We start from the raw sequence: 14524 nt of genomic DNA, 5'->3' as shown, positions 1-14524 counted from the left end.
TCAGAACTACCTGTAGTCATCTTCAAGAAAGAGACTTTTGGAAGAATGGAAGAATGCAGATTATGCTTGTTCAGGGTGTGTAATGGGACTGCAAAAGCAAAAGGTGGAACATGAATATATTAGCGATAATTATTAGGTGGGCTTTATAATTATTGCCTTTTGAAGTTAGGTTGAGATTATAAACAACCCCAGAATCAACTATATTTTAGAGAAATTAGCTTGTTAGAGCATCTGAAAAATAGGCCATTTTCTATATGGCTGATCAAATGGTCTTGAGGTCAATTCATTTTTATTGAAAGTGACTCCCAGAATTTAAATAACTACTAAAAAACTATTAATTTTTTTAAAAATCCTAAGTTTATGATCTAATGAGGCTGTTTCTCCCGATCTTGGGAGAAAGAGTCTTAGCTTGACATAGCAACAGTGTTCATAGCATGTTTGTACAATTGCACACTTTTGCAATACAGGAGTGGTGTATGAAGTGAGAAGGCCATATATCATTCTTCACATGTGCAAAGGCCCATTTTATTTAAGAACAATGCTATTTTGTAAATTTGGGACAAATCACATAAGTCAAAAATCAACTCTGTGTGTGCTCTCCCTATTGTAGTCAGTTTGACCTTAAAATCAGACATAAGAATTTAAAAGCAAACTGGAAATTCCTGTAGAAACGTATATCCCTCGTTTTTGTACATGCCTTCACGCTCACCCTTATTGAAGTGTACTTGTTGCTTTCTCAGTCACCCCTGACAGAACGCTGGGCCTCAGAGCCTGAGGAAGAAGAGGCAGGGGATAGACCATAAACTCTGGAGTCTGGGTGCCTGTGTTCAAGCTGTCTCTCCTTTGCTGTCTGTGTGACTTGGGCAAGTTTCTTAATCGATCTGGACCTCAGTTTATCATTTATAAGTCAAGTATGATAATAAGACCAACTTCATAGGGTTTTTGTGAGAAGTACATGAGATAATACTTGTAAAGTTAAGATTTTATCAGAACAGCTTCTGGCACAGAGAAAATGTTATGGGAGTGTTAGTAGCTTCTCAAGGGATATTGTCTTTGTATATTTGTATTTTCAGTGCCTGTTCTCAGATTAGTTGCTTAATAGAGGTCTTTTGAAGTAATGCTTGAATGAGTTTTTTATTCAATTAAGGAACCATTTTATACCTTCTGCTGTAATTGGCCATCTAACTTCTAGGCTCAAATGTCTAGGGGCCAGGGCTCATGCTACGGACTGTTCTGTTGTTGGAAAGCTCTGCTCAGGACCTCTATTGGCTCCCTGGCAACTCTCTTCAATGGGCGAAGGAAGCTTGAGCAGGCTGCTTTCTGGGGAAACTGTCTTTTTTAAGCCTGCACCTTCTGATTATAAAAAGCCTGTTGTATTAGAGCAGAAGGAGTATTGCTTTCACTCTTCCGCATGTCAATAGGCAAGTAGCACATGCCTATCTGAATTCAACAATGAAAAGTGAGTTATAAGACTTTTTTTTTAGAAAAGAGACATGCTTATTTCACTTGACAATTTGATCTCTAAACAAATCATCTTGCTTATTTTGTAGGATTATTTTTTACTATCCCATTTTACAAGAGGTACTCATAGGAAAGAAGACTTACTTGACATTTCTAAGCCACTGGGATGCTTTTTAATTTGTTTCTAGAGTATTTAATCTATAAGACATACCAGGCTGAATAATTTATGTAACAAAACAATGACAACAAGGTCAAAGCAGAAGTATGACTTTACAGTGGGGAATATTCATGACATGATGCTATTTGAGATATACTTCTTGAATATTAAAGAGTTTTATCTAATTTTATGTTCCAATTAAACAAGCAGAAAAGTATAAGAAAGAAAATTAGATCCTTTTTGAATTGGAAAAATTAAGCACATTTTGGAATAGCAATTATCATATTGGTAACTGAAAAATGTCAACCATTGTCTGTTCCAGTTATGGTAACTAGAAACGTTGTTTTGATTTAGTTGTGATATAAACCTTAGAGTACCAGATATTCTACATCAATAGATCAGATCCTCATAATCTGATTTATTCAGGGATACATAACCTGTATTATTTATTTTTAGTTACATTTCAACTTAAAAGGAGAGACCTCAAGCAACAGAGTTTGCTGCTTAAGGTAATTATAAGAGGGTTTATAGATAGAGTTTCTGACAAACTCTAACTCTGCTCTCCCTTTCCTAGCACAGTCAATATTATGCTCTGAAAGGAACATGGCTTTTTATGCACAGTTGGCCAAAATTAGAACATCTAGGGCAGAGTGTGGAAGGGCAGTAGACAAGGAATAAAGAACCCTGAATATTTGCTGATCACTATCATCAATTAATGTTGCGGTAATGGGCTGACCACATTTAATATTGATATTTAACATTTAGTAAGGACTTGCTGCATTACTTAATTAATTCTTGTACCTGTAATAAATAAACCAAGAATCTTAGTGGTTTAATGTAATAACAATTTATTTCTTGCTCATGTCAAATAAGAAGGGACCCATTTTCTTCCAGTTAGTGTCTTTGCTATTTTCTAGGGCCTCAAAATGGTCCAATACATTCATTACTTGCTGGAAGAATGATGATGGAAAAAGAGAGAAAGAATGTGATAGAAGTTAGAGCAGACCAGGCCTGGAACTGATGTTTACGACTCTGCCATATTCATATGGGCAGAACTCAGACACATGACCCTCCCTATATGCAACCACAGCTGGGGAATGAGGTAAAGCACTGTGACAAAGAAGAGAGAACCGGTAGTACTGAGCAACTACACCCAGGCTCTCCCTCACTATCATTAGCTCTCTCAATATCTAACTTCTCATGATAACTTTTTGAAGATTAAGACACTTGAGCTTAGAATGGCAGAGCTGAACTCATCACTTTGACTTAGTCTATGCTCTAAGCTACTATGTTTCACTGCCTCCTTCGCCTTCGACAGTCACTATGTGTGAGTTTCTTCACCTTTATAACTAAAATAACAGCATTTGCGATCCTGCTATACCTTATGAAATATTGGAAAATTGTGAGCATGTCAGAACTTGCCTTCTCTCTGTTGTAGAGATAAACCGTCTGGGTTTCTTTTTATGGCTCAGGCTTACTTGCAATATATGCCATCTCCTCTTACCCTGTTCATCAGTTCTCTCCTCTCTATTTTACATCATAAAATCTTCCTTCTCTACTATATCATTCTCACCAATATACAATATGCTACTTCTTTTCTGATCTTGAAGATAAAAACACTTCTTGATTCCACTTATTTAGTAGCTATTGCCTCATTTCTCTATAGCACAATATTTTGAGTGGTATATACTTGCTATTTCTGAGTCTGCTCTTCTATTTCTTCTTGAATCTCCTCCAATTAGGATTCTTAGTCACTGCATCAAAATCAGTCTTGTTAAGTTCACCAATGGCCTCTATGTAGTCAAATCCAATCAATTCTTAGTCTTCATCTTATTCGACCTATCAGTATCATTTGACATCATACTATCTTTCTCTTCCTTGAACACCTTTGTTTACTTGGTTTCCAAGACACTGACATTTACCTGACTTTCTTTCCACTTTCTGGACACCACTATGTGTCTGTTCCCTTGGTTCCTCTTCATCTCACTGGCCTCTAAAGAGAGAATTGCTTCTGGGCTTAACCCTTAAATGCCTTATTTCCTCTCTTTACACTCACTCCCTTGATGATTTCATCCAGTTTTATGGCTTAAAATACCATCTAGAAGCTGAAGTTTTCCAGACCTGATTCCCTCATATAGATTTCCTCAGATTTGTATCACTAGTTAAATGTATGGTCAGTACTTCAAGCTTAAAATGCCCCAAATTAAAGTTCTTACTCCTCCATCGTAACTATCTCTCATTTGGGTATGGTAGCAGCTTCCTAAATAATCTCTTTGCTTCTTCCCTTTCTTAACTCCTAGAATATAAAGTGATCCGTTTAAAATACAAGGTGGATCATGTCACCCCCATGAGAAAAACATAATGCTCATCCTCTTTACTCAGAATAAAGGCCAATGTCCTTACAAGGGCCTCAAAGGTTTTTCAAGATCTGATTTCCCTCACTATTTCTGTGACCTTATTTCATTATTTATCACTTCCTTCGGCCCACTTTAGTTACCAGGACCTCCTTGCTATTTCTTGACCATTTCAGTCCTTTTTCCCTCCTCAGAGCCTCTGCCCTTGCTCTTCTCTCTCCTTGGAACCCCTTCCATGCATTTACATTCTCAGTCTCTGTTCCTCCTCACCTTGCTTTATTCTTTGCTCAAATGCACCTTGTCATTGAGGCTAATTAGCAAAATCTCCTCTGCTGGTTTAAACAAGCTCTTGCTCACTGTATTTAAAGTTTAACTGCCTATCAGGGCTACTCCCATGTATCTCTTTTGGATAACTCAGTTTCTTCAGGCAAAATGCTCAGCAAGTGTCTCAGATATTGACTCTGTCCTTCTTGCTGAAACAGCATCTGAAACAGAGTTCATAGGGAGGAAGACCATATGGCCTTGTAGAAGTAGCAGACCCCCTGATCTGGTGCTAGTCCCGGAATACCATGTTGGCTGTGCCCTTTGAAAGACAGTGACCTTATTTAGTACATGGGGCACTGTTGTGAAGGGTAGCAGAATATGCCACCCCAAAGTTTACCTCTTTTGCATAGAAATTATTTTGAGTTGATTATTTTGAGAACTAGCAGGCACTGGAGAAGCTCTGAGAATAGAGTAGACAGTTACCCTATGGTAAGAGATGCTTACATTTATAAAGAAAATCTCCATTTGTAAAGATGTTTCCCTTTTTATACCAGGAAGAAAAGAATAACAAGAGAATCTTATCAATGTAGAAGGCACTGACTAAATCTGTGTAACAGTCTTACTCTTGTTTACCATGTTTTTCCTGGCTGCTTCTCTATAACTAGCCCTCCACTCCTTTCTTTCTTTTAACTTTCTGTCTTTAGCTGAAGATGGTATTTAAACTGGTAGTGTAGGTCACGTTGGGAAATTACTCATTTTTTCCTGGGTGTGTCCCATGTATACATGAATAATACATGTTTAAAAGCTTCTGTTTGTTTTCTCTTTTTCAGCCAACTCAGAAAGGTAGAGATAAAATTATTTTTCTTCCCCTACCCTATAGTTGCCATCCACTACTGACACCTGAGAATAATTAGCTTTTGTCCTTCATGGCTTGGTCAGGGCCTAATGACCCCACTGTGTTGATTTACCTTTTCCTGTTCTCTGTGGCCTCTATAAAACCCTCTGAGTCTTTTCTATGTCATCTCTCTGGCACAAGGTATAGCCTGTCCACTTCACAGTCTCTGCCACAGGATTATCTCACTATTTTCCCTCCACACACCCATCTTGTCGGACCCCAAATATGTCCCCTAGCTCTTGACTTAAAGTCTTTTGGGAAGGAAAATATCCTTCTACCATTTCAAGTTCTTTGACTTTTCTAATAATTAAATTGACATAGGACAAATTAACAAGAGAAAAAAGAAATTTTTAATTTTGAACCTATGGAAGCCCCATAAAATATGAGACCTAACGGCAACTCATGCAGTTGAGGCTGACAGGCCATCCTGAGCTAAGGAGTGGGATAGAGGCCAGGTGTTTCCAAGAGAAGGAGGGTAATTCACAGGACAATAAGAAGAGCAGATATTTGGTATTTCAATTTTTGCCCTGCCATAACAGATAAGCCATTCAGATAAAAGTTATCTCTGGTAATATCTCCCTTTGAGTAAGTCCCTTATCTGAATTCTTTTTGGTAGTTAAGGGAGAGATAAATATTTTTCTTGAGTCTGCAGGTCTTGATTGCCTTCAGCTCAAAATAATTCTCATGCAAAAGTGCCACATTTTGGGGGAAGTATATTCTACTTTCCTTCAAGTCCATATCACCTAGAAGCCATGTTTGACACATGTATTTAAAGTGGACTATCTTTCCATCTTATCTCTGTGCTCTTCTCTCTTTATTATACTAGGATGTGCCAGGTTGCCATAAACAGTAGTTATCTTCCCAACCCCCAAATATGCTTGTGTCATGACTACCCACCATCAGGAATTTATGATCATGTCACTCTGTGAGGTTACTTTTGGTCACTTATTTATTACAAAACCTCTTTTGCATTCACAGGTGAAAAAAGCCCCATTCCTTCTTTCCAAAGAAAACTTGGAAAGGAAAAATCAGTACCTACATGTGGCTATGCTCTTTCTTTCACATCCATTTTTGTTCCATAAACATTGGACTAGAAATGGTGGTCTTCCCCCCTTTCTTTTTCCTTGTATGGCAGGGATATTCTCCTGATATTGAACTGCGTACTGAGATGGCATCTGTCTCTCCCTTGTCCCCGACACTGTAATGGTAGCTAAAGAGTATGGAGAGATATGGCTTACCAGATAACAACAGCAAATCATCTGGTATTTCAGATATACCCTAGATAATGACTGCATTAACAACAACAAAAGTCTTTATTGATTTTAGAAAGAGCAAGTGAGAGGGAGAGAGAGAGAGAGAAACATCAATGATGAGAGAGTCATTGATAGGCTGCTTCCTGCACACCCCTTACTGGGGATGGAGCCTACAACCTGGCCATGTGCCTTGATTTGAAATCCAACCATGATCTGGATCATAGGTTGATGTTCAACTGCTGAGACATGAGGGCTGGGCATGACTGCATTTTTTAAAAGCAGGTTTCATTCATTTCCATCATTCGAGTTCAAAGAACACTTAGTTCGTGATATGAGATTCTCAGATGAACTTGAAGCTTAGGAGAGGATGCACCTGTTTTTCGCTGAGGAGATATAACAAAAGGGTTGGAAGAGAGTATGTGAGGGGCTGTTCTTAGAGCAAGTAACTGGAAGAGCTCTTAGATACTGTAGAAAGTGAGGCACTGGCAGGGCTGGTGTTATTGGCGTGTTTCCTGTAGTTACACAGGGCCTGGCACTCAGAAGCAGCTCGGCTTAATACTCTGTGATAGCTGTCCTGAAGCTCTTAATTTTAATGAGATGCCCTGCATTTTTATTTTGCATTGATCTTCTGGGTTCTTGGATATATTCTTGGAGTTTGGCTTACTTGACCCTAGAGCCTAGTGCCTGCTTCTTGTCTGAAGGTTGGAGACTCACTAGTGTGCCTCAGTGATCAGGACACTAAGGAGCCCTCAGTTTCTGAGCCCAAAGAAAGAATGGATGGAAATGCTCACTCCGCTTACCTCTTGGCTCTCAGAATTTATAGAAAAGGAGGTTAGTAAATAGGAAAATGTCACACGGCTGACTTACTGGAGTTTTTTCACGTCATAATGTTATAAGATGTACACATAAAGATGGGAATGGGGCACGGCTCGCCCTTGAGAGATGAAGTCATGAAATGGAACCAGACTAAAACTGAGATGCCTCCCACTACCAACGCACTATTAGTCATGCAAGTAGAAGCTCTTCTCCATGCTGCCCTTGCTTCTGGGGAAAGGCACTAAGTCTAACTTAAAGGCTTTAGTGTCAGACAGAGACAAGAGGGCTAATTCAGGGAGAGGCAGGGACATGGACTGTGATCATCACTGATAAGTGATGATTTAATTTGACTGAATACTCAGAAAAACTGAGATATTCGGAACTAAATTGTATTAGAGAAATCATTTACCTAGATGAGTATTTACTTGGGAATTAACCAAATAAATAAAATATCTCATCTCAGCTATTTGACTGTTCAGGGGTCATCACAATATTGTATAGTTTTTAGAATAAAGTGTTACATGTGTCTGTGTAGAGAATTCTCAGTACCAGCAGTTATGAATATACACATGAATAGTAGTTCAACAAGTTTATATAAAAGCAAATACTATATGTATTTTTTTCTATTGGTATTTCTTAAACACATTGGGAGATCTACATTCTCCATAAATACTTGAGAGTTTAAGTTCATGACAATGAAGCTGATCAATATTTGATCTCTCTGTTGGCAGACACTGCTAGTCAGGGACAGGGGCTCCATAGAGAGTAAGAGTAATCTCATTGGGATTTTTCAGTCAAGTACTGTTTATTTAGTATCATTCTGGCCCCTGACATCCTAAATATATGAAATCATCTCCAAGTTGATGGATGGCAGCATTTTAGGTCTGCTGGAAAAACAGGAGACAGCTCATCCTTCTTGTCACAATAAGGCAAATAGCTCACAGGACAAACCGAAGACCACTGTGGCTTTAAACAAGAAAGGCGTTGATTAGAGGGAAAGCAAATGCTTTCTTCAGTTCAGAGAATTCTAGATATACTGAGATGAAGTCAAAGAAGCTACCAGTCAAAAAGAGAAAACAAAGAAAACTATTGCTGAGAACCTGTGGGACTAGAGATAATAAGAACAGCAGTAGGAGAGAGAGGGAAAACATATAAAGAAGAAGGAAAAAAAAAACAATAAAAAGAAGATACATAAAAGGGAATGAAAAACCAATAGAAGATGCCAGAATTTTTGACAGTGAGGGGTAGGATCTGAAAGAACTTCTGAAGGAAGCGACTGAACTTCCCTACGGGGCACCATCCTTGACAGTGAGATATTAACCTAGGGGGATATCTGTACAGCCCCAAGTCCAACAGAAATAAAAGGCACAGAATAACTAAAGTGCACTCACTAGACTGCATGTGTATACTCAGAAGCACTCTACTATAGATATTTCAAAGAGAAGGTAGTTGGAAAAGCTGTATGCTTTAGAAAATGTAATCAAAGGAATTTTTTGTATGTTTTTCTTGTTATTGTTATTTTCTTCCATTTTTCCCCCCTTTGACATGGCAGGCAGCCTCCATTAGGGAAGGCTACATTTATGAGTCATTTAAAAATAGAATTGGCTCCTCTATTTCTCCATTTGTTTTCTTCTATCCATCCTCCTCTCTTGCTCTTTTTGAAGCTTTGGGCATTGAAAGCATTTCTGCTTTTGATTATTGACTACTCGGTAGCACTCACGTACCAAGCTGCACGTCTTGTTTTGGGAAAAACAGAATAACTTCTTTCAGAGAGCAGATAATCATTTTAATTCAGCTTTGTGTTTTTTCCTGCATTTTTATTTCACCCATTTATTCTCATTCATTAAAACTCACCATGTCCATGATAAAACCTAGGCCTGTTGCCTAGCTAAAATTCCAGTAATTCACCATTTATTTCACACTGTGTAAATTCTAATCAGATATGGGGGTCTTGATTCTGTACTGCATTGTCTTCTCAGGCAGAGAGCCCTTCACTTTTTTTAACGTCATCGAACAACCCCACAACAGAGCTGATTGCCTTGGATTCTTCCTCAGCAGATGCAGATAACATTCTGAATAAGATATGGCTCCATTTATTTTTCAGGGGCTTGCTTACTTATTTATTTCAGTCGTGGTGCCAGATAAGAGACTGATTGAGTTCACACCTCAGTGATGAGCATATTAGGTCACCCGTTAAGCTGTAGCTAGGGCCCACAGGCAGTTCTGTTCAGATTTATGGCAAGACATGGTGATGGATAAGTGCAAACTTTTATTTGTAAGAAAGCAAATGAATGCTTTCTACGTAAAAAATAAATTGCAGATAAGCTAATTTAAGACTAATCAGAAACAGTCATTCACTCTGGGTGGGAATAATGCCCACGAAGGGCCCTATAATAAGTCTCTGAGCCTTTGACATATAGATAGCACAGTAGAGGTGGTGATAAGCATGCTCCTCACCCATAAATAACCCCCTGATGCGATCCCTAATGCATTGTGAATTCATTGTGGGTTTTCAGGCAGCTGGAAGACACTAATCAATGCAAAAGAAACTTTGCAGTGGTTTCCACTTGGAAGTAAGTATCAATCAAGTCACAACTGTGCTTTAGCTCAGATGGTCTGAATAAAACTTGAGAAGACAAAGTTTGCCCAAAGAAAAAAAGAGTTGTACTTATGCAGGACAGCTTTTCTTAGGGGATTTCCAAGCACACTGAATAAAATCATCTTCTGATATAACATTTTTCTTCAGTCCAGAGTAGCTTGCAAAACCACCAGTTCCTACATCTAGGAGAATTCATACATTTATTTGGGAGATGTCTATGTAGATCTACTTATTCAGATATTTTGGCAGTGATTAGAATTCATGACGCTGTGTCTCTCTATATAGAGGCAAGAAAATAATTTCAAATACAAATGATGGGTGGGTGGGTGGACCATTTGATATTCCGAAATCACTTATTTGGGGATTCCCACCTTCTGGGCTTCTTGGTAATTTGAGAAACTTGTATATACACAGAATCTTGCTGTTTAAAGAACCTGTGATTCAGAAGTTATCAATTCCTTTTTATTTTTTGAGGGCCCACTATCTTAGTTTACTAGGGTTGCCATAACAAAATACCACAGACTGGGTGGCTCAAACAACAGAAATTTATTTTCTTACAGTTCTGGAGGCAGCAATTCCAAGATCAAGGTGTTGGCAGGTTTGGCTCTCTGGAGACCCCTGCTTACAGATAGCCATCTTCTCATTGAGTCCTCTCATGGCTTGTTCTCTGTGCTTGTGCATTTCATGGTGTCTCTCCCTCTTCTCACAGGGACACCAGTCATATTGGATTAGTGCCCCACACTAATGGCCTCATTTTAACTTAATTGCCCCTTTAAAGACCTTATCTCCAAGGAAGGTTCCATTCTAAAGTACTAGGGTCTGGGACTTCAACATATGAATTTGGGAGGAATGTCATTCAGCCTACAGCATTATGCCCCTTGAAAGCCCAAATTCATGTCCTTCTCACAGGCAAAACACATTTGAAAATAAACACATGAAGAGATTTTGAATTGGCCAACATTTAGAAGTCCGAGATGATTGTCTTCATTCCCAAGGGGATCTGTAATTTGAATTCTTTGGCTATGCAGTAAAATGAGGGTAGTTGGGCTGGGGAAAAAGAGAAGCAAAGAAGGTGCAATTTGGATGCCAATCCCAGGGATGGTTGCTTCTGTCTTTAGGATAACATCAGAATTGGAAATCATTTTACTGACCATTCAGGCAAATCTCTTTATTTTCAAATGGGGAAATAAACGGGTGTGAGACAGCTGAAGGCACTCCACTAGTTTTGTAGCAGTGTTTGGTTTAGAATGTGCATTTCCTGATTCCCAAACTAGGACTCTTCTACACTCATGAACCCTAAGAAAAATCTATTTTGCCCATAAGGCTGGGGAAACAGTATAGATCTTGAGGAAGACATTGCTAAAGAATGCGGCTTCCTATGGTCACAGGATGAATATAGGACGTACATAATGAATGTACAATATCTAATACTTGTTCCTTCTTCTATTTGCCTTTTTATTTGCTACTTGGTGGTAACAGTGCTTGAAAATGGAGCATACCGGTATATCTCATAATATACGAGCAATGAATTCTGACTTTCTCAGTAGTGGCTTGAACTAAAGACAGTATTCCAAATACCCACTTTTCCCCTTCGCTAGCAGTGCTTATGGATTGGCACACTGTATCTTTCACTGTATTGAAAGCTTTTTAGGGCATCCTACTTATTTTTATCTTTTGAAACCTAACAAATAGCTACCCACTCTGGTGCTTAATATATATGTATGTATATTTATACTTAGTATATATATTATTTGCTTAATATAAATATATGCATACATACATACATGCATGTCTATATACATTTATGTATATGTGTGCATATACCTGAGTGATTGGGTCCTTGTGGCTTTAACACCTGACTGCTCAAAATGAAAGCTGCTTTGAAAGCAGTAGTTCTGGAGGGAGGCTTTACTTCTTCAAGTGTTGATGGGAAAAGCAAGGCAAAACGTTGGTTCAGTTGCAGAGGATAAGTGTGTAGAGGTAACCTTGTGTGTGGGGAAACTATACTTGGGTAGGGGTCACTCATAGGCATGTTGTATATGCTCCTCGCCCGCCTGCCCTGTCTTCACTCCCAGTAGCCCTGGATGTGTATTGAAATTACAGGGCAGCACAGGTTCACCCATGAATCTTTCCCTAAACCCTCAGGGAGAATTAATTACTTTTTCCTCTGTACTCCTAAAGCAATTAGTATCTGCCTCTACCACAGCCATTATAATGTATTATACATGTCTGTCTCCCATTAAACTTTGAGTTGCTTAAGTGCATGGATTATGTCTTCTAATCCTTATATCTTTATATCCTTAGTGCCTTTCATATAAGAGATGAATGAATGAAGGATAAATGCCAGACTTTGACTATGCTATACAACTACTTCCCAAGTATTTGTCTATCTGCCTTGCTACCTATTATCTATCTATTATCATCTATCTATCATCTATCTATCTATCTATCTATCTATCTATCTATCTATCTATCTATCTATCTATCTATCTATCTATCATCTATCTATCTATCTATCTATCATCTATCATCTATCTATCTATCTATCTATCTATCTATCTATCTATCTATCATCTATCTATCATCTATCTATCTATATCTATCTATCATCTATCTATCTATCTATCTATCTATCTATCTATCTATCTATCTATCTATCATCATCTATCTATCTATCTATCTATCTATCTATCTATCTATATCTATCTATCATCTATCATCTATCTATCATCTATCTATCTATCTATCTATCTATCTATCTATCTATCTATCTATCTATCTATCATCTATCTATCTATCTATCTATCATCTATCATCTATTATCTATCTATCTATCTATCTATCTATCTATCTATCTATCTATCTATCTATCTATCTATCTATCTATCTATCATCTATCTATCTATCTATCTATCATCTATCTATCTATCTATCATCTATCTATCTATCTATCTATCTATCTATCTATCTATCTATCTATCATCTATCTATCATCTATCTATCTATCATCTATCTATCTATCATCTATCATCTATCTATCATATCTATCTATCATCTATATATATCATCTATCTGTCTGTCAGTCTATCAATCTATTGGCACTATTCTAAGTATTTCAGAAATGTTAACTCATTCCATTGTCCTAATAATATTTTACGGAGAAGGAACATGAAGTTCCAAGAGATTAAATAATTTATATACATTAAAAGGAAGAGCAATGAATTCACACCCAGGAAGTGCAGAGTTCTACTCTCATCTCACTATTCTGGCTTCGATGTTCAGCACTGGGGAATTCTTCCTTAAAGGTATTAAGTGATTAAGGATCTAAAAATAGTGAGAAATGGAAATAATAATTTTGTCTGGGAATAGAAGGAATGTCTGTAGCAAGAGGTTTCTGCTGGCAATTAGGGGGGTTACAGGGTTCCTCCTTGGAAAGCCACAGAGGAAGGATAGATTGCTGCAAAAATGATTTTGGGAAGTGGAGGTAGAGAGGTAAAGGGTTGAAGAGCTTTCAGGCTATTTCCCCTCATAGCAGTGTAAGGGTGGGCTTCTCTGTCTTCACAGAGCGTTTACACCTTGACCTGTTGCCCCCTCCGAGAAAATGGCTAAGATGTAGGCTCATTAATTGTAAGGGATTATAAATGAAAATTAAATTATTATTGTTGTTTATTCAAAGGATAAGTCTACATTCCACAAATGTCTTCTTTAAATATTTTCAGGGGCTGCCAGAAGTTTTGCTCTGGATTGGTCCTGTGGTTCCCCACATAAAATAGAGAGTCAAAAATGCTGAAACCTTTCAGTTGTCAGTGATCTGTTTTTTACAAACTTCTCACCGATGTATTAGCAGATATCCCAGTCAGCCCACAACACCTCCTGTATTGTCTGCCTCTCATTGCATATTTAGAAAGGCAGAGAACAAAGTTAGTGTTCCTATTTTGAATCCATTGTTAAACCCGCAGGAACGTGTGGCTTAACAGCCCATTTGGTGCCTTGGAGAAACATGGTGTACAGTTACATTTGACATTATTCATGTCCTTTGGGCAAACGCTCTTGTTCTTGTTGAAGTGAAGTTCCTGGAGGGAACACTTTGCATTATGTATCCTTTCCTACTCACTCTGATTACTTTTCTTGAAGTCCCCTTGGGTTCTTTCAAACCAGACACAGTCTCTAAATTCTCAGGGATGCTCTTCACTTCTAATATATGTACTGTTCTAGCCTCATTGTCATGGTCATTCCCAGATTTAGAGAAAGGAGCAGGTGGGGGAGTGATACAAGATGCTCACTGGTAGACTACAAGAAAACATCGAAATGAAAATGAGTAGGTTCAGGTCAAAGCAACTAATTAATTGCCTGCAAGAACTCTAACCTCCAGAATAGGTAGGTCTTCATACTCACTTTACTTAGAGCCAGGACAACCTCTTCAAATTAAATGCTTAGAAAATTGTACTCCTCTTAATGTATTATTCACATGACTCAGAGTGTCTAGAGTCCAGAGGGAAAAGTATCAGTCTCAGACCAGCAATTTTACTCTTTCAAATTTTTTTTCTTTTCTCTTTATTGTTCTTTGTCTTTCTCTTTGTCTTCTTGTTTCTTCTCTCTTTCTCTTTCTTTCTCTCTCTTTGTTTCTCTGTCTCTCTGTATCTCCTTCTCTGTATCTGCAGGCCTTTCTTGTACTGTCCAATAGAACTTTATGTGCTGCTGGAAATGTTCTATATTTGCACGGTC

This window comes from Miniopterus natalensis, chromosome 1 (genome assembly GCF_054644295.1).
Source record: "Miniopterus natalensis isolate mMinNat1 chromosome 1, mMinNat1.hap1, whole genome shotgun sequence".
Lineage (NCBI taxonomy): Eukaryota > Metazoa > Chordata > Mammalia > Chiroptera > Miniopteridae > Miniopterus > Miniopterus natalensis.
This window is presented reverse-complemented; position numbering follows the sequence as displayed.